This window comes from Myxocyprinus asiaticus, chromosome 35 (genome assembly GCF_019703515.2).
Source record: "Myxocyprinus asiaticus isolate MX2 ecotype Aquarium Trade chromosome 35, UBuf_Myxa_2, whole genome shotgun sequence".
Classification (NCBI taxonomy): Eukaryota; Metazoa; Chordata; class Actinopteri; order Cypriniformes; family Catostomidae; genus Myxocyprinus; species Myxocyprinus asiaticus.
Window position 1 is genome coordinate 31,151,326 of NC_059378.1, and position 21,809 is coordinate 31,173,134.

The 21,809-nt window shown below is 40.7% G+C and overlaps 1 protein-coding gene across 2 annotated transcripts in view; it reads left to right on the plus strand.

Moving 5' to 3' along the window:
* Positions 1-375: 375 nt before the first annotated feature.
* The window catches only part of npffl (neuropeptide FF-amide peptide precursor like), a 66,895-nt gene continuing 45,461 nt past the window's right edge, over positions 376-21,809 (plus strand). The window contains exon 1 of one of the 2 annotated variants that reach the window (XM_051672404.1): positions 376-403. The gene's annotated coding sequence lies outside the window, so the exon portion shown is untranslated. Of the gene's footprint in view, positions 404-15,691; positions 15,734-21,809 lie in introns of those variants that run through there. The other variant, XM_051672405.1, reaches the window with a different exon arrangement.

Consider the following 21,809-nt stretch of genomic DNA (forward strand, 5'->3'; position numbering starts at 1 on the left):
GCAATACTGTCTCTCTGCAGTATTTAATTTTATTAAAATGTGATATATCTTTTAAAAGCATTGCCAGATTTAAAAGAAAATTGGATCAATCTAATCAATGCAATCTAAAATGCATCATCTACATCATGTCCTGAGGATACCTGAGCAGTTTTGAGACAGTATAGTTCAAAAGATAATCCACACTTGTGTCCTGACTCTAACCTTGTGATGTCTCTTTGCCACTCATTGAGAATGTCAGCTGAGTGGCTCAGTTTGTTAATACATTAGACTGTAGTTAAACATTTCCTGGGTTGAAATCCCCACCTAAGCAAGTCATTTGGATAGATTTATGTTGTACTGGAGCTTTTTGTATTTTGCTTACTGAATGGTTTCAGAGCATGTCCCTGATCATTACTGCTTGCAGGTATTCTTTTTATTTTTCTTATTATTTTTGTTGTTCTTCTGATTTATATGTTTTGTTTAAAACTTATATATATATCTTTTGAATGCATTGTTGAATGTAAAAGAAAATTGTTATGCATCTTCAACAGTATATCCTGAGAATACCTTAAATGTTTGGAGACCACCTATTGTTAAAAAAATAACCCACATTTGTGTGCTGACTCTAAAATTGGCATGTCTCTTTCCATACCTCAGCAGTGTATTTCTGGAAATGTTTGTACTGTGCTTACTGAATGGAGGCTGGACTTTTCCCCAATCAAATGCTGATTTGCATCTTTGTTGAAAAGTTACATGAATATAAATTGATCATGGTTACAGCTGTGCTTGGATAGCACACTGAACTGTGGAGTGAGAAGTTGTAGGTTCAAATCCGTTCTGGGGCAATGTAATCTGTGCCAGCTCTGTGAGATCTTTGGGTTATGAAGTGGCTGCCATGTTTGTGCTTGGCCTGTAATTGCTAATGGCAGCTATACTTACTATTATTCTGGCTGGGTGTCTATGGCAGCCCAATGAACTGTATATAGGAAAACGATACAATTTGGCACACTGATGGGGTGGGCATAAATAGCGCCCTTACCAAATTTGGGGTCTCTAGGACATACTCTATAGCACCACCACAATGTCAAAAATTCACTTTTCATTTGTGCATATCTTTTGAACCGTTTGGTCTAGAAACAAACTTATTTTTGCATATGATTACTCTCCTCCTGATGATTCAAACAGAACCCTATACATTAGGACTTCACCCATTACAGTAGCCACCATCTTGTATTATGATGTTTACCATTTTTTCAATACTATTCCTTCAAACATTACTCAATTCTGCCAAGCAAGGTATCAAAATAATCTCCATATTGAGCCACACAAATTGAAAAAATAAGAATTAAAATTTTTGCCTTTGTTTAAAAGTTATGGCATTTCAAAATTAATGAGGTTGCTGTAAAACTGGATATGAGGCTATATCTCGGCAATGGTGTGTTGTATAGAAACGAAACTTGGTACGCTTCATGAGAACAATCATCTTAGGGTACATGCAAAGTTTGGTTGCAGCACCACCTATGGGTCAAGAAATATTATAAATGGCTCTTTTTGCCTGTGACTTTTGAACCGTATGTCCAAAAATCATGGGGTTGTTGTCTGTGGATTCCTTAGGTCATGCAGATTTCAACAACATCAATTGTTCCCAGATCTGCCATAAAAATGATATGTTTTAATACATTGTTGGATTTCAAAGAAAATTGATATGCCTGATCAACATCATGTCCTGATGCTACCTAAGCAGTTAGGAGACAGTGCCACCTATAGTTTCAAAGATAACCTACACTTGTGTGCTGACTCTAACCTCAGGAGGTCTCTTTGCCACTCAATAGTTTTGTCAACTGAGTGGCTCAGTGTATTAAAGCCCTGATTTATAGTTTCAAGAGTTCTGGGTTCAGTTCCCTTGTGGAACAGAGTTAGAGTTGATGTTATATTGTGCTGGAGGTCTTTGTATTGTGCTTACTGAACTGTTGCTGGGTTTTTCGCCAATCAAATTTTCATTTTGATCTTTGGTGAAAAGTCACATGAACATGACATTTATAATGGTGACTGCTGTGTTTGTCTGTAAAAAAAACCTCTTAGCTTAAGATGTTCCATTTGGTGGTTGTTAGAGCAGTGGTTAGAGCCATTAAATGTCAAATGGGAAGATCCCAGTTCAATGCTGTTATGAAGCAAGATGCAAGGTGGTGTGTGTGCCATATGTGTTCTTTGGGTTGTGCAGTGGTTGCCATATTTTTGTGCTGTGGCACCTATTGTTTTCGTTAGTATTATTATTATTATTAGGGGCCAAGCACCGAAGGCATGAAGCCCCTATTATATCCATTAGTTTTCTTCTTATTATTATTATTACCCAATGGGAGTCTATGGCAGCCCTATGAACACTTCATAGGAAAATGATAAAATTTAGCACACTGATAGGGCGGCCATCAATAGCCCCTGTACCAAATTTGAGGTCTCCAGGACATACTCTATAGCACCACCAACATGTCAAAAATTAACTTTTTTTAGCATATCTTTTGAACCGTTTGGTCTAGATACAAAATAATTTTTGCATCTGATTGTCAAATCAAATCAAATCACTTTTATTGTCACACAACCATATACACAAGTGCAATAGTGTGTGAAATTCTTGGGTGCAGTTCCGAGCAACATAGCAGTCGTGACAGTAATGAGACATATACCAATCTACAATAAACATCAAATTTACACAACATAATTTAAAATCTAATATACACATAATTACACACAACACAATATACAAATAATAACATACAATGTACATTATGCAATACACACAATATAGAATACACATTATACAATAAAAAATAGTATATATAGTATATATAAAATGTACAGTAAGTTGTATTGTACTGTATTGACCTTCAGGCTGTCATTTGATAGACAGTTGCCAGTGTGTTGTTAAGAGAATATAATTTATGACAGTCCAGTGTGAGATATAACATTAATAAAGTGCAGTGCTGATGTATATTGATCGTGAGAGATCAAGAGTTCAAAAGTCTGATTGCTTGGGGGAAGAAGCTGTCATGAAGTCGGCTGGTGCAGGTCCTGATGCTGCGATACTGTCTGCCTGATGGTAGCAGTGAGAGCAGCCCATGGCTCGGGTGGCTGGAGTCTCTGATGATCCTCCAAGCTTTTTTCACACACCGCCTGGTGTATATGTCCTGGAGGGAGGGAAGCTCACCTCCGATGATGTGTCTGGCAGTTCGCACCACCCTTTGCAGGGCTTTGCAGTTGTGGGCGGTGCTATTGCCGTACCAGGCAGAGATGCAGCCAGTCAGGATGCTCTCTACAGTGCTGGTGTAGAACTGTGTGAGGATGTGGCGGTTCATTCCAAACTTCCTCAACCGTCTCAGGAAGAAGAGGCACTGATGAGCCTTCTTCACAACGGCCTCAGTGTGGACGGACCATGTGAGTTCCTCAGTGATGTGGACACCCAGGAACTTGAAGCTGCTTACTCTCTCCACTGGTGCTCCATTGATGGTGTTGGGGCTGTGTTCTCTGTCTTTTCTCCTGAAGTCCACCACAAGCTCCTTTGTCTTACTGACATTGAGGGAGAGGTTGTGCTCCTGACACCAGTGTGTCAGAGTGTGCACCTCCTCTCTGTAGGCTGTTTCATCATTGTCAGTGATCAGACCTACCACCGTCGTATCATCAGCAAACTTAATGATGGCATTGGAGCTATGTGTTGCCACACAGTTGTGTGTGTACAGGGAATACAGGAGTGGGCTAAGAACACAGCCCTGCGGGGCTCCAGTGTTGAGGATCAGTGATGAGGAGATGTTACTGCCCATTCTAACCACCTGGCGTCTGCTTGACAGAAAGTCCAGGATCCAGTTGCACAGCGAGCTGTTTAAGCCCAGAGCCCGGAGTTTCTCATAAAGCTTGGAGGGCACTATGGTGTTGATTGCTGAGCTGTAGTCTACAAACAGCATTCTCACATAAGTGTTCCTTTTTTCCAGGTGGGAGAGAGCAGTGTGTATTGTAGATGCAATGGCATCATCAGTGGAGCGGCTGTTGCGGTAAGCAAACTGCAATGGGTCCAGTGATGGAGGCAGCACAGAGCAGATGTAATCTCTGATTAGTCTCTCAAAGCATTTGCTGATGATGGGGGTCAGAGCAATAGGACGCCACTCATTTAAGCAAGTGAATTTGGATTGCTTTGGTACAGGCACAATGGTGGACGTTTAAAGCATGTGGGGACTACAGACAAAGAGAGGGAAAGGTTGAAAATGTCAGTAAAAACACCAGCCAGTTGGTTCGCGCACGCTCTGATGACGCGGCCTGGAATTTCGTCTGTACCCGCGGCTTTACGGATATTCACCCGTCGGAAGGATCGGGTTACATCTGTTACAGAGATGGAAAATGAACTAACCTCTGTAGGTTCGGCCGCGAGAGCTCTCTCTGCGAGGGCCATGTTATTTCCCTCGAACTGTGCATAAAAACTATTTAGCTCATCCGACGGAGTTTTTATTCCCTTTAAAGTCCGTGATGATATTAATTCCCTGCCACATGCTTCTGGAGTTGATGGTGTTAAACTGTCCTTCAATCTTGTTCCTGTACTGGCGTTTTGCTGCTCTGGCTTGTTTATGCTCCTCCGCGTTCCCAGAATTAAAAGCGGAGGTCCGCACATTAAGTGCCATGCGAACATCGCTATTAATCCAAGGTTTCTGGTTCGGAACAAAACTTTGTTTTGGATGGAACAACATCCTCTACGCACTTTCTGATGTAACACGTTACGCTGTCAGCGTAAACCTCGATATCGTCATCAGAGGCGGACCGGAACATCTCCCAGTCTGCGTGATCAAAACAGTCTTGTAGCACAGAGTCTGATTGGTCCAACCAACACTGGATCATTCTGAGGGTGGGTGTTTCCTGTTTCAGTTTCTGCCTGTAAGCGGGCAGAAGCAGAATGGAAGAGTGGTCCAATTTGCCAAATGGTGGGTGGGGGAGGGATTTGTAGCCATCCCATAAGGGTCCAAAACCTGGTCCCCTTGTGTGTTAAAACTGATGTGTTTGTGGTATTTTGGTGCAATTGATTTAAAATTGGCTTTGTTAAAGTACCCGGTCACAATGAACGTGGCCTCAGGGTGCACGGTTTTCTGCTTGCTTATAATCCCGTACAGTTCCTTGAGTCCTTGAGTCTGTGTCGGCTTGTGGGGGGATGTACACAGCTGTGATATTGGTACACAGCTGTGATTACTCTCCACCTGATGATTCCATTTGACCCCTTACATTAAAACTCCACCAATTACAGTGGCTGCCATCTTGGATTATGTTATTCATAGTTTTTTCCCTTCTGCTCCTTCAAACTTTGCCTGATTTGCACACAAAATGGCTCAAAATAATCTCCACACTGAGCCGCACAGAATGAATAATACAGAATTTGATATTTGCCTTTGTTTAAAAGTTATGGCATTGCATAATTAACAAGGTCGATGTGAAAATAGATTTGAGGCTCTATCTTGGCAATGCTGTGTCCTATCGAAAAGAAATGTGGTATGCATCATGAGGACCATGGTCTGAGGGCACATGCAGAGTTTCATGACAGCGCCATGCATTATTAGCAATAGCAATATTTGTTTTGCCCATAACTTTTGAACCGTATGTCCTAATCATGGGGTTGGTGTCTGTGGATTCCTTGGGTCATGCAGATTTCAACTACACCAGTTTTTCCCATATCGGCCATACTGCCTCATCACCATATTGAAATTTATTTAAAAAAAAAAAAAAAAAAAATTAAATACATTGTCGGATTTCAAAGAAAATTGGTATGCATAATTGGTATCCTGATGATACTTGAGCAGTTTGGAGTCAGCACCACCTATAGTTCAAAAGATAACCCACACTTGTGTGCTGACTCTAACCTCAGGAAGTCTCTTTGCCACTCAATTTACAGAAATACTCAAACCAGCCCATCTGGCACCAACAATCATGCCACAGTCCAAATCACTGAGATCACATTTTTCCCCATTCTGATGGTTGATGTAAACATTAACTGAAGCTCCTGACCCGTATCTGTGTGATTTTATGCACTGCACTGCTGCCACACGATTGACTGATTAGATAATCGCATGGATGACTGTTGGTGCCAGATGGACTAGTTTGAGTATTTCTGTAACTGCTGATCTCCTGGGATTTTCACGCACAACAGTCTCTAGAATTTACTCCGAATGGTGCCAAAAACAAAAAATATCCAGTGAGGGACAGTTCTGTGGACAGAAACAGCTTGTTGATGAAAGAGGTCAACAGAGAATGGCCAGACTGGTTTGAACTGACAAAGTTTGCTAGAGTTGGGGTACTCAAGTTTGGACTCGGACTTGGGTCTGAGTCACGAGTCCAATTTTAATGGACTTGGACTTGTCACAGACTCGGATGCATTTTTACTCGGACATGACTCGGACTCGAGCCTTTAGGACTCGGGATTTTTTTACGAGTCCAGCCGAGTCCATGGCATTTGTGATGCAATGACAAACAAACAAGTAAACGTAACATAGGGTGACCATACATCCTCTTTTTCTCAAAAATGTCTGGCCAGGATTTCAGAATTGCCTCTAAATGTCCAGGATTTGGCTTTATCTTCATAAGGATGTGCTGTCTACAGTTAGTACTATCATACATTCTGTGTGTTTGCTACTGCACATCAGTTTTCATGTGTGATTATTCTGGCTGAGAGCAGCAGCGATTTTCACAATAATGTGAAAAGAACAACATGTCAGCTCAAGGAGAGTTTATCATAAAAAATTTTATCTTAACTTTAGGGAAGTAGGCTACCCCTGGACACAGCAGGAGGACTGAAAAGTGTGAAGTGTAGTAGAATAAAAATAAATTTCTAATGGTGTCTGACCTTTTCTGTTTTTATTTTCTGTTTAATTTCATGGGCATTATTAAATGTTTTAATATTACCATTTATTAAATGTATTAAACACATTAAATGTATTTAATTACATTACATTACATGTATTTCACCCATAATTATATAAAACTAAACTAAATTGAATGGAAAAATTGAATATGAAGTAGAAAAAAAAACCTAAATTAAAATGTGAAATTATAATAATTCTGGTTGTAATGACTAATGCAGCTTTCGCTTTCTTTAGTCTATGTTTGAGTGGAGGGGAAAAATCAACAAATAATTGAAAAAGTCAACAGAACACAATGAGAAGTGTGTTGAAGGACAGTTTTGTCTTCATATACCTAAAGCATATGCTTTCATTCTGAAACCAAGTTTGTTCAGCAGGATACTAATCATAAAATGTGAATATGAAATGCAACAGAGGTGTTTTTGTTGCATTTATACTGAAAAATAATTGTTCTTAGTTGTGAAGGTTAAAGTAAGCTTAAAATATTGATGTTGAGTTTACATTTACAATTTTAATTCAGATTCATGAACAAATTCATTCGGACTCAACTCGGACTCTGCCTGTTATGGACTCGGTCTTGAGTCCGACTTCGCCCCTTTTGGACTCGGACTCGACTTGGACTTGATTGTTTAAAGACTTAGGACTTGATGAAGTCAAACCCAACACTAAAGTCTACGGTAACTCAGATTACCGCTCTGTACAATTGTGGTGAGAAGAATAGAATCTCAATATCTTATTCTGAGATGCGGGTTGGCGCTGTTTTGGTGGCACGAGGGGGACATACACAATATTAGGCAGGTGGTTTTAATGTTGTGGCTGATTGGTGTATATGGGAGTGATATCTTTTGAAATCATGGATTTGAAATTCTGATCAATGAATGGTTGCTGGGCTGTTCCACAATAAAATTCTGAATTTGATCTCTTATGAAAAGTTACAGTAATACAAAGTTGATCGTACTGACTGTTGCACTTGGCTGTAAAAATATTCTTAGCACAGAATAGTCCTCTTGGTAGCTGTTAGCCTAGTGGCTGTGTGGATCAGTGGTTAGTGCCATAAAATATCAAACAGAAGGTTCCTGATTTGATCCCCAACTCAGAAAGTCATGCATTAGAAATGTGTGTAGTTTTGGAGATTTTTGTATTGTGCTTTTGTATCGTGAATTTAACTAGGTCAACGTGAAAATGGGTTTGAGGCTGTATCTTGGTAATGCTTTGTCCTATCGAAATAAAATTTGATATGCTTCATCAGCACCATGATCCAAGGTAATATTCAAAGTTTGGTGACAGCGCCACCTATGGGTCAAGAAATGTTAAAATTGCCTCTTTTTGCCTGTAACATTTGAACCGTTTGTCCTAAAATTATGAGAAGTTTGGAGACAGAGCCACATAGTGGTAAAAAATGTCTTCCTTATTCTAAGTCTTCTGAAAATGGCAGAGAGAAATTTCTTACACAGAAATTATACACAGAATTGGCCAAACAGATAATTCAAATAAAGTAGGTACACTCTCTGAGTGATGATTAATAATTAGTGATGATACCTGGTGCTAACACACAGAGACATAATGTGTGTATATATATATATATATATATATATATATATATATATATATATATATATATATATATATATATATTAAGCAATATCACACGAGCAAGAGTATCAGCACTGCTGTGATTAGGCTGCAGCGGCCTCGTGCAGTAGGTAATCACAGTAGTGCTGATTTAGGGCCATACAGCATGATTGTGAGTGTGATATTGCTTATATACAACTGTTCAATGAACAAGTAAATGTAAAAAAAATTGGAAAAACTGAGTACAGTCACAAAAAACGCATTTGTGCATGGAACTGCTTTCTTACGCGACGGATCAGAATCTGCCGTTGCTGGTTCAAACCAAATGATGTGTCCAGGCCTTCATTAGTAATTCAAAACTTTCACTTTAGAACTAAAATCACAGCTTGGGCTGTTTCTAGCAAGTTATTGGAGAAACAAGGATGTGTGTGTGTGTGTGTGTGAGCGAGAGAGAGAGAGAGAGAGATGGAGCGTGTGCGATCACATGTTGATGATGCTGTAGTCTGTTAGTCAGCTTTCTGATGATAATGTCATTTTGATGAAATGCATCCTATTTTCTCAGTGGAAAAATAGCCGTTCAAGCAGGGGTATTCCTCTTTATTTCACGGTAGCTGGTGCGCAAGAGTCATTCACTATAGAAACCGCAATGTCCTCTGCCATTTTGAACAGTACATCCTCTCCAATGTAGAAACTCCAGTAAGAGTAATTAATCAGTCTGTTGTGTCTCTCAGCTGGGATGAGCTTGAATGCTGAAGTTGTTAGTTTATAACCGTTTAAAGCTATTTCCTAGCTTTGGTAGTGTAGTAGTAATACGAGCGATCACGGAAGTGCTGTTGAATATAAACACTGGGTAACGCTGACTCACTTCACGTCACCAACCACAAAAATGGTCTTTTGCCTCCACCTGCTGGCTCAAATATGTAATGTCACAAAATTAAATGTAAAGAGACAGATGGCTCTTAACACATCTGCACTGCTTAGTTTAGAATGGCATGAACTCAAGCGGAGTGATACACACAGTGAAGCGTCCAAGTACTGATAGTGTGAGACCATTAGTACCCATGGAATGTCTCTCGTCCAATCAGATTTGAGGACCAGAATTAACTGTTGTGTGTGTGTGTATATATATATATATATATATATATATATATATATATATATATATATATATATATATATATATATATTAGTGCTGTCAGTCGATTACATTTTTAATCACGACTAATCGCATATGTTTCTGTAGTTAATCATGATAAATCGCCAATTTTAAAAGTGCTGAAATTTGACACTATATATTTATTTTCCTGTCAAAATGCATTTATTTCCATCTTATGAAAGAAAACAAAACAAAATGTAACAATATAATGCTTTATTAACATTTTCCAAACAAAGCCTTCCACAATATAGAGACAATGCTCTAAAATAGCATCAATTCAAGTAACATTAAAAGTTTCTCAATTTCTAAGTGGGAGTTTGACTAATTGAAAGAACTAGTCCCCACATAGGTTGCATAGTCATTGCAATGGGCATTAAATCTCTTAAACTCTCATCTTCTACAATATTAATCTGCCGGTAGACTGTGGCTATTCATTTTCCTACAGCAATCTTGAAGCCGCATGATTCATGTCAGGGAATCAATGCCAGCGCCACTTTGAACCTCACATGAAGAGCGCTTGCAAACAAAAACGTCTCATTCTGCGTTTTGCTGATAGTTAATACTTGACGTGCTTCTGTGGTAATTAAAATACTTGATTTCTATCTCGAGTCCCAGGTGGGCTTGTTTTGTACATCAAATAGCATTAAGAGGTCCTTTCTCCATCATTTTATCATGGAAGTGCTGTGTGTGCAGAGATTCTTTTATTTATCAAGATACAACCTCTGTGGCTCTATCATAGCAGAGAGCGTAACAGTCAAGTAGCGTGACAGTACCGCCCATAGAATGTCTGTGGGACCGCCGCGTTTTGCTATCTTAAGCTAAGCTTGTAAGCTCAACTGGATAGAAGGGCTCTGGTGTGTTGTGATTTGTGCAACAGTGTAATGAGTCCGGGCGGACACACTGAAACATTACAAAGTTTCCACCCTTCCCAACATGTGTTTATGTTGTATTAATGGTAAATATGTTAATTAATGAAAAATATATACAGGTGCATCTCAATAAATTAGAATGTCGTGGAAAAGTTCATTTATTTCAGTAATTCAACTCAAATTGTGAAACTCGTGTATTAAATATATTCAGTGCACACAGACTGAAGTAGTTTAAGTCTTTGGTTCTTTTAATTGTGATGATTTTGGCTCACATTTAACAAAAACCCACCAATTCACTATCTCAAAAAATTAGAATACATCATAAGACCAATAAAAAAAACATTTTTAGTGAATTGTTGGCCTTCTGGAAAGTATGTTCATTTACTGTATATGTACTCAATACTTGGTAGGGGCTCCTTTTGCTTTAATTACTGCCTCAATTCGGCGTGGCATGGAGGTGATCAGTTTGTGGCACTGCTGAGGTGGTATGGAAGCCCAGGTTTCTTTGACAGTGGCCTTCAGCTCATCTGCATTTTTTTGGTCTCTTGTTTCTCATTTTCCTCTTGACAATACCTCATAGATTCTCTATGGGGTTCATGTCTGGTGAGTTTGCTGGCCGGTCAAGCACACCAACACCATGGTCATTTAACCAACTTTTGGTGCTTTTGGCAGTGTGGGCAGGTGCCAAATCTTGCTGGAAAATGAAATCAGCATCTTTAAAAAGCTGGTCAGCAGAAGGAAGCATGAAGTGCTCCAAAATTTATTGGTAAACGGGTGCAGTGACTTTGGTTTTCAAAAAACACAATGGACCAACACCAGCAGATGACATTGCACCCCAAATCATCACAGACTGTGGAAACTTAACACTGGACTTCAAGCAACTTGGGCTATGAGCTTCTCCACCCTTCCTCCAGACTCTAGGACCTTGGTTTCCAAATGAAATACAAAACTTGCTCTCATCTGAAAAGAGGACTTTGGAACACTGGGCAACAGTCCAGTTCTTCTTCTCCTTAGCCCAGGTAAGATGCCTCTGATGTTGTCTGTGGTTCAGGAGTGGCTTAACAAGAGGAATATGACAACTGTAGCCAAATTCCTTGACATGTCTGTGTGTGGTGGCTCTTGATGCCTTGACCCCAGCCCCAGTCCATTCCTTGTGAAGTTCACCCAAATTCTTGAATCGATTTTGCTTGACAATCATAAGGCTGCGGTTCTCTCGGTTGGTTGTGCATCTTTTTCTTCCACACTTTTTCCTTCCACTCAACTTTCTGTTAACATGCTTGGGTACAGCACTCTGTGAACAGCCAGCTTCTTTGGCAATGAATGTTTGTGGCTTACCCTCCTTGTGAAGGGTGTCAATGATTGTCTTCTGGACAACTGTCAGATCAGCAGTCTTCCCCATGATTGTGTAGCCTAGTGAACCAAACTGAGAGACCATTTTGAAGGCTCAGGAAACCTTTGCAGGTGTTTTGAGTTGATTAGCTGAATGGCATGTCACCATATTCTAATTTTTTGAGATAGTGAATTGGTGGGTTTTTGTTAAATGTGAGCCAAAATCATCACAATTAAAAGAACCAAAGACTTAAACTACTTCAGTCTGTGTGCATTGAATTTATTTAATACACGAGTTTCACAATTTGAGTTGAATTACTGAAATAAATGAACTTTTCCACGACATTCTAATTTATTGAGATGCACCTGTATATATATATATATATCTTTTGAATGCATTGTCATATTTATAAAAAAATTGGTATGCATCATCGACATCAGGTCCTGAGGATGCCTGAGCAGTTTGGAGACAGCGGCACCTATATTTCAAAAGATACCCAATTGTTCTGTGTGCTGACTCTAACCGTGGCATATCTCTTGCTATGTTAGCTGAGTGGCACGTTGTGTTAAATTCTGGTCTTTATTTCTGAAGGTCATGGATTCAATCCCACCTAGGCAAGTCATCTGGATTGATTACTGTTGTGTTGAAGCCCCTTGTATTGTGCTTATTGAATGGTTACCTGGCTTTTTGAAATTAGATTTTCATCTTTGTTGAAAAGTTTAATCAATATGTTATCATGTTAAGTGCTGTGCTTACTGTCAGCTTGGTATGTCCCTTTGTAGCTGTCATCCATGTGACAGCATGGTTCAGTGAATTGTGCCCAGAGACAGAAACGGAAAGGTACAGGTTCAAACCCTGCTCGGGGTGACTCATGAACTAGTTCGCATTTGTAATATACATCATAGCCATCATATGGGTTCTGTATGCCATTTAGGGGCTTGGCCCCATAATTGCTGCTTACAGCTATATGTAGGGGCCATGGATCAAAGTTGCAATGGCACCTATTTTATCCATTATTATTATTATTCCTCTTCCTCCCCAATGGGAGTCTATGAACCGTTCATAGGAAAATGCTGAAATTTGGCACACTAACAGGGGTGGGTTTGCATAGCCCCCAGACAAAATTTGGGGTCACTATAAAAACTCTATAGCACCAACAGCAGTTAAAAAATGTACTTTTCTGTTGTGTGTATCTTTTGAACCGTTTGTCCTAATAACAAAAAAAAAAAACTTTTTGTCTGGTTACTCTTCTCCTGATGATTCAAATGGAACATTAACTCCACCCATTACAGTGGCCAACATCTTGGATTGTAATGTTTATAGTTTTTTCACTGCTCCTCTTATGAACTTCGTCCAATTCACACAGAACAACTTCTCAGATGATCTTTAGCCTACAACGCACATACGTGACATTGCACCATTTTGATTTTAGCAATTGTTGAAAAGTTAACGATGTCAACATAAAACAGGAAGTTATGCTGTATCTCAGCAATGATTTGGTCTATCGAAATGAAACTTGCTATGCTTCATTAGGATCATGATTTGAGGGTACATGCCAAATTTGGTGACAGTGCCACTTACGTGTCAAGAATTGTTCTGTCATGGTCACAAATTGTTACAATTTCCACCAGACTAGATTTCTCTCTCTCTTTCTTTTAAATTACTTTTTTGAATTCCTAGGCCATATGTCTGATTCACACAAAATGTGCATATATTATCTATGGACACTTAAGATTAAAAAGTTTTGAAAGACCAAACCATTCTCATATGAATCATCATACCCTGTAGTTACCTGAGCAGTTTCAGCACAGTGCAACCTAGTGGTCAAGAAACATGAAAAATGGCTATTTTTGCTGATAAGTGTTTAATAGTTTGGCCTAAAATGATGAGACTGGTCTCTTTAGATTCCTTGGGGCATACAGAGAGAGTGAGATACAGAAGCATGTTTTCATATTTCTCATTCAGAAGGTTTTAAACATTAACATGGGCAATTCAAAAACTGGAAAATGTATATGATATAATATCTTCGTTAATTTTACTCTTGACAAGCTTAGATTTCTGAGTCATGCACAATAAATGAGTTGAACGTGAAATCACACCATGCACATTTCTATTCATAAAGTTTGCACTTTAGTCATACTGGCTTCACAGACTCATCATTGCGTTGTAATTTTAGATATGGTTATTTAAAATATCACTCTATCATTGTGTTTGTTGGATAATCAGTCTTACATATTTTTTTTTTTTTTCTATTATTCCATAGAAGTCATTATTCATGCCTTTCTGAATAAGATATTCGGCTTTGGGCACATTCCTACTACCTAGTGGTAAAAAAATGCAACAAAATGTTTAAACATGTTTATAACTTTTGATTAATTTGGCCTATTGTCACAATGCTGATCTCTTTACATTTCTTGGGTCATGGCGAGTACAGTGTTACCAAGAAATGCTATTTCTCTTGGTTGCCCATATTTCTACCACCAATTTGAATTTTATTGAAAACCTACTTTTTCCTACTTCTCCTACAACGTTCATTGGATCTTTCCCAAACTTTGGTCAGATCATCTTCAGACCTTCTCATATAATGCATCAACAAATTTGATGGTTAGCACCCCAAAGAGGTCGTGAAGCTATATCTTGTCAATGCTTTGCCGTAATGAAATTAAACTTGGTATATATCATAACCATCATACCTTAAGGGTTCATGAGTATTTTGGTGACAGTGCCAGCTGCTGGTCAAGAAATAAGAAAAAAATATATTTTTGCTTAAAACTTCTGAATAGTTTGGCCTAAAATAATGATTCCTTTTGTCATTCAGAGTTAAATGGTACCCAATATTCCAATTTACAGCACCAACTATTGTTTAAAATTCATAAGCAGTTTTATTTCAGTTTTTTCTTATTCTTCAAGTCTTGATTATTCATCTCTGGTGATCATTTTAGACAATCAAATATTATTGGCATTGTTACATTGGTGTGCTTTGCGTCATAATTGCTGCTTGCAGCTATATTCATTATTGTTATTGTTATTTTCTTGTCACTGTGTTCTTGTAGTGTATTGATATGTTGGCAGTATTGTATAAATAATCAAAGAACTTTGAAAATTAAAGCATTCTAAAGAATATCCCAATACATTTTCGAGAGCCACCATGTAGCGGAATTATGCAAGGACACAACACGTACTGTTAGGTACTGTGTTCATGTGTTCTATGAGTTGAATAATGTAAAACTTCCCTACGGTTATACGAACTGTAACCCATAGCTCTTGGTGCAAAAATCTGCTGCACCAATGCTGAAATAATTGGAAAAATGGACATGAGTTTGTTACAGACAACATACTCTGTAAAACCTCTCTGAATTTAAATGCACAATCTAGAAACAAGAACAGCCACTTAATGTAGAAGGGTTGGCACTCCTTAGATCATGTAATATTTAATTTATATTCTAAAATATATTTTAAAAGCGGCGTTGTGGACATGACATCTTTCTGTTACACATGTGACAGTAGTAAAAGTGGCACTGTGAAAAAGTGGAACTGTGCTTGGCTGGTTTAAGTCCTATCTCTCAGGTAGTCATTCAAGGTAGCCTAGAGAGGTGAGGTGTCCAAGTCACATCAGCTACTTACTGGGGTACCTCAGGGCTCAGTGATTGGGCCACTTCTCTTCTCTATATACACAACATCACTGGGACCCATCATTCAAGCACATAGGTTCTCTTACCACTGCTACACCAATGACGCACAGCTCTACTTGTCTTTTCAGCCCAATGACACGATTTTGACTGCTCAAATCTCGGCCTGTTTGGCAGACATCTCGTTCTGGATGAAGGAACACTACCTGCAGCTTAACCCAGTGAAGACTGAGTTCCTCGTCTTTCCAGCCAACGCTGCTGTTGAACACAACATCACCGTTCAGCTGGGTTCAACTACAATAACGCCTTCCAAAACGGTCAGAAATCTAGTGGTAACCATCGATAACCAACTAAATTTCACAGACTGCATCTCATAGACAGCACGATCATGTATATTTACACTACTATATCAGAAAAATAAGTACGTAAAATGATTCCTTGCTTCAGTAAAATATTGCTCATCAAAATAAGACACAGGGCCATGTAGGTTTGGATTTTGTTTTCCCTTAATAATAACAACCTTCATTTAAAAACTGCATTTTGTGTTTACTTGTGTTATCTCTGACTAATATTTAAACTTGTTTGATGATCTGAAACATTTAAGTGTGACAAACATGCAAAAAAATAAGAAATCAGGAAGGGGGCAAACACTTTTTCACACCACTGTATAACTGAAAGAAGAGTCATCAGAGGTTTTCAAGAAAAAAAAAAAGGTAGGAAACACATTTTGATTAAATTATTCATATTTATATAGCACCATTTTTACATATCCACTGACATTCATATAAATGTATGCATTTGGTACAGTGGTTGAACAGCTGTGTGCTTCAAATGAAAATTCTCATCATTTACTCACCTACATGCCATCCCAGATGTGTTGGACTTTCTTTCTTCTGCAGAACACAAACAAAGATTTTTAGAAGAATATTTCAGCTCTGTAGGTCCTCACAATGCAAGTGAATGGTGATCAGAACTTTGAAAGTACAAAAAGCACATAAAGGTAGCATTAAAGGTATGAATATGACTCCAGTGGTTTAATCCATGTCTTCAGAAGCAAAATTATAGGTGTGGGTGAGAAACAGATCAAAAGTAATTTTTAATATGAATTTTCCTCCCTGCCCAGTAGGTGGTGAAATGCACAAAGAATGTGAATCCCCAGACAAGAGAAGACAAATATGAAAGTCAAAGTGGAGATTGATAGTAAAAAAAGTACTTAAATATTGATCTGTTTCTCACTCACACTTATCATGTCACTTCTGAAGACATGGATTCAACCACTGGAGTCTTATGGATTACTTTTTGCCACCTAAATGTGCTTTTTGACCACCATTCACTTGCATTGAATATACCAACAGAGCTGAGATATTCTTCTAAAAATCTTTGTTTGTGTTCAACAGAAGAAAGTCCTACACATCTGGGATGGCATGGTGGTGAGTAAATTAGATAATTTTTATTTTTGGGTGAAATATCCCTTTAAGCATCACCTTTCTTTTTACTCTGTAATTATTGATTTTGAGGATATTTAATTGTGCAAATAAATACAATTCAAAAGATTATTTCTTTGCATTTAGGAAGAGGAGCTTGACCAAGCACAGAAAGGAGCAGATGCCATCAATGCTTTGGAGCAGGAAGAGCGAAAGTTGCCTTTCAACCCCCTGGATGTATTGATTGTCCTAGAAAATAGCTGGGGGCATTTGTCAAAACTTAGGTCAGTGCACTGACTTTTTGGGCTACTTTATGCCCTTCACATCAGCTACCCAAAGAAGCTGACACTTTTTCTTAATTTTTTGAGGTCATACAGTAAATGGTGTTGCATCTTGATGATGGCAATGTCTGGCCAAGTTGAAAAGATCTTTTTGAATGAATAGTTTAATTTATAAATACAAAATGTTTATGGTGTTTTTGTTACAGTATTAGTTCAGAGAGTTTTCTCCTACCTGCATATATTTCTGCAGTGTGCAATCTGTTTAGATTTACTGAAATTCTTTAAGTCATTGCATAGCCCACTTGTTTTTATGTTTTTAGTTTATCATCATGATTTTGTTACTATTTTTTGTATTTGAGAATGTATTTTGGTTCTTGGAGAGCATGAATATCTATGTTAGATTGTAAATTTGTAACCAACAATAAAAACCTTTGACATTCACCAGTTGTCTGTTATTTATTCAGGTCATTTTATTTTAAAGGTAATTGAAAGTAAATGAACAGAACCTAGAATTTAAAGCTGCTAATATCACTTACAATTGAGCTAAATGAGCTTAAAATGCATAGTTGGGTAAACAGAGACTCTTAGGGTTAAAAAAACCTTAAATGTAATAGCTGGCAATGCACAGTATTTTAAGTAAACATTTTTGAATGGAAGCTCATTAATTTGGCCATAGCCAGCTACGTTTTTTTTTAGGTAACGTTGCTTAAAATTCCTAGTGGAATTTGCTTAAAAAGTGGGATGCAAAAATTATGCACTATATTTTTAAGCAAATCCAGCACGTGCTGAACATGCCACACAACTTCTTGTTCAGTCACTTGTCATAACTAGACCAGATTACTGTAACACTCTCATTGCAGGCTTCCCTGCATGTGCAATTAGGCCCCTGCAAATAATCCTGAATGCAGCAGCACGTCTGGTCTTTAACGAACCAAAGAGAGCACATGTTAAACCACTCTTTATCTCTCTTCACTGGCTGCCAGTTGGTGCACAAATTCAAGCCTTTGATGCTGGCATACGGAACAGTTACTGGGTCTGCTCCAGCATACCTAAAATAATTTATACAGAGCTATGTTCCCACCAGAAGCCTGCAGTTGGCTAATGAGTGGCGCCTTGTTGTACCAACACAAAGAGGCACCAAAACACTTTCCCAGACTTTCAGTTTCACTGTACCTTGTTGGTGGAATGACCTTCCCAACTCCATCCGTGAAGCAGACTTTGTCTTTAAAAAACAGCTAAAAACACATCTTTTCCATGAGCACTATATATATATATATATATATATATATATATATATATATATATATATATATATATATATATATACACTACTGGTCAAAAGTTTTGAAACACGACTGAAATGTTTCTCATGATCTTAAAAATATTTTGATCTGAAGGCGTATGCTTAAATGTTTGAATGTTAATTTATTTCATTATAAAACGTCCTGGTTACTTTCGTAACCTCCATTCTCTGACGTTGTGTCGATGTAGTGACACTAGGGGTCACTCTTGGGAGCCCGAGACACCTCTGGTCTTTGATAAAAGGCAAATGAAAATTGGCGAGTGGTATTTGCATACCACTTCCCCGGACATATGGGTATGAAAGGAGCTGGTATGCAACCACTCATTCAGGTTTTGTGCTGAGGAGCCGAGACAAGGTCCCGGGCATTTCAGCAGGTAGTTCTGCGTTGTGGCAGGAGGGACACAACGTCTCGTTCCCTCCATCAGGGAACGGAGGTTACGCAAGTAACCAGGACATTCCCTATCTGTCACTCACTCGACGTTGTGTCGATGTAGTGACATTATGGGTCCCTATACAAAACGCCGTGTAGAGCCGAGGAGGGCGGGGCCGGGCTGGAGTGAGACACACCCGGTCCCCAATCAGCCTGATGGGGCGCGCGAGGGATAAAGGCGGCCGGGGACGACAGTTCGAGGGAGAGAGAATTGCAGGCAGCTGTGCTGTGTTTTTGGTTGTGTGTGTGTTTTTGGTTAATAAATTATTATTTAAGTTGTCAAGCCGGTTCTCGCCTCCTCCTTTCCTCTAAACCCCTTTACACTGGTGCCGAAACCCGGGAAGGAGGAGGCGAGATTATGTTATGAGATTATTACTGTTATGAGTGTCGAACGGCCATTTGGGGACAAGTCGACTACCCAAAAGATAGAGACAGGCTAGCCCAGTCGTGGCCTCTCATCCCCTTTTTTTCCCTCTCCCCCAAAAAAAGGGGATTAACTGAGGCCACAAGGTCTAGACGGAGACCACACCCCGCCCAGAGGGGGGGGGGGGTATTTAAGTGGAAATACATCACATGGTCTTGCCGAGCTTTGTCAGAAATATGCCATGTGAAGAAGTCCCATAGTAGGTCCTACCCTACAGGGGAGGAGTTACTACAAGCATGGTGACTGGGGCAGAGGGGCCTCTTCCCAAGGAAGATGCAGTTTACCAACAGGGAAACGAATTAGCGGAAGATATACGTCGCATGGGGTTACCTACGGGGAACCACCACATGCGGAGCACCTACTCCAGTACAGGACTTAGTTAGCATGTGTACTGAGCGAGTTTCTCCGTGAACTCGTCTGCCACAGGGCTCTGAGGAAATCAACCAGGGAACACAGTTTGTGAACACTAATGGGAGTCAACGGTGCACGTCTTCAGCTCAGGGGAGGTGAAAGGTGCTATGCGTTAGTGATACACCCGGCTGGCTGTCCCGGACTTACCTGCTTGGGCGTGCAACTACATGGGATGAAACTGGTTCCACCCGGAGATTGTAGAACCTCACAAACGTGTTGGGTGTTGCCCAGCCAGCTGCTCTGCAAATGTCTGTTAGAGAGGCACCACTGGTCAAGGCTCATGAGGCCGCTACACCCCTGGTAGAATGGGCCCATAGCCCTACCAGGGGCGGCACATCCTGGGCGTGATATGGCATTGTTATGGCGTCAATGAGCCAGTGGGCTGAGGATGCCATATGCCCCAGGAGTCTCTGAAAGAGTTTCAGTGGAACCGCTGTTTTCTGTCTGAACGCCTTCAAACAGGTCAGCACCGACTGTGCACGCTCGTTTGTGAGGTACACCGTCAATGAGACTGAGTCTAACTCCAAACCGAGAAAAGAGATGCTCTGAACCGGGAGGAGCTTGCTCTTTTCCCAGTTGACCCGAATTGTGGTGTGCCGCTATAGTGGCTACATACACCTTCAAGGTGGAGGGGGACAGCTGCCCTTCCAACCTCTCCTGCAGGAAGGAAAGCACCGATCTGACTGCACATCTCTGGGGGTCTTCGCGTCGGGAAGAACACCACTTAGTGAACAGATGCCACTTAAAGGCATACAGGCACCTCGTAGAGGGGGCCCTAGCCTGAGTGATCGTGTCTACCACTGCATGCTGTGCTTGAGACCACTCAAGTCTTCCGTGTCCCATCCAGGGGCCAGACATGGAGATTTCAGAGGTCTGGTCGCGGGTGCTAGATGGTGCCCCGTCCCTGAGAAAGAAGATCCTTCCGCAGGGGAATTTGCTGGGGGGGGGGCTATCACGAGGAGCTTGAGGTCCGAGAACCACATCTGCCATTAGGCTGCCACCAGGATGACCTGCTTCTTGTCCTCCCTGACCTTGCACAGGGTCTGTGCAAGTAGGCTCACTGGGGGAAACGCATATTTGCGAAGTCCAGGGGGCCAGCTGTGTGCCAGCACGTCTATACCAAGAGGTGCTTCGGTCAGGGCGTACCAGAGTGGGCAGTGGGAGGATTCTTGGGAGGTGAACAGGTCTACCTGTGCCTGCCCGAATCAACTCCAGATCAGCTGGACCACCTGAGGGTGGAGTCTCCACTCTCCCCTGAGGGTAACCTGCCGTGACAGCACGCCCGCTGCAGTGTTGAGGTCGCCCGGGACATGAGTGGCTCGCAACGACTTGAGGTGCTGCTGACTCCAGAGGAGGAGACGGCGGGCGAGTTGTGACATACAATGGGAGCAAAGACCGCCTTGACAGTTGACATATGCTACCGTTGCCGTGTTGTCTGTCCGAACTAACACGTGCTTGCCCTGGATCAATAGCCGGAACCTCCGCAGGGCGAGGAGAATTGCCAGCAACTCGAGGCAGTTGATGAGCCAACGCAGCCGCGGGCCCGTCCATAAGCTGTCGGCTGCGTGCCCATTGCATACAGCGCCCCAGCCCATATTGGAGGTGTCTATCATAACCACGACGTGCCTGGAGACCTGCTCTAGGGGAACGCCTGCCCGTAGAAACGTGAGGTCCGACCAAGGGCTGAAGAGGTGGTGACAGATCGGCGTGATGGGCACGCGATGTGTCCCGTGGCGCCATACCCATCTCGGGACTCGAGTCTGAAGCCAGTGCTGAAGCAGTCTCATATGCATCAACCCGAGTGGAGTGGCCACCGCTGAGGATGCCCTATGCCCCAGGAGTCTCTGAAAGAGTTTCAGTGGAACCGCTGTTTTCTGTCTGAACGCCTTCAAACAGGTCAGCACCAACTGTGCGCGCTCGTTCGTGAGGCGCACCATCAACGAGACTGAGTCTAACTCCAAACCGAGAAAAGAGATGCTCTGAACTGGGAGGAGCTTGCTCTTTTCCCAGTTGACCCGAAGCCCTAGTCGGCTGAGGTGCGAGAGCACCAGGTCCCTGCATGCACACAACACATCCTGAGAGTGAGCTTGGATTAGCCAATCATTGAGATAGTTGAGGAT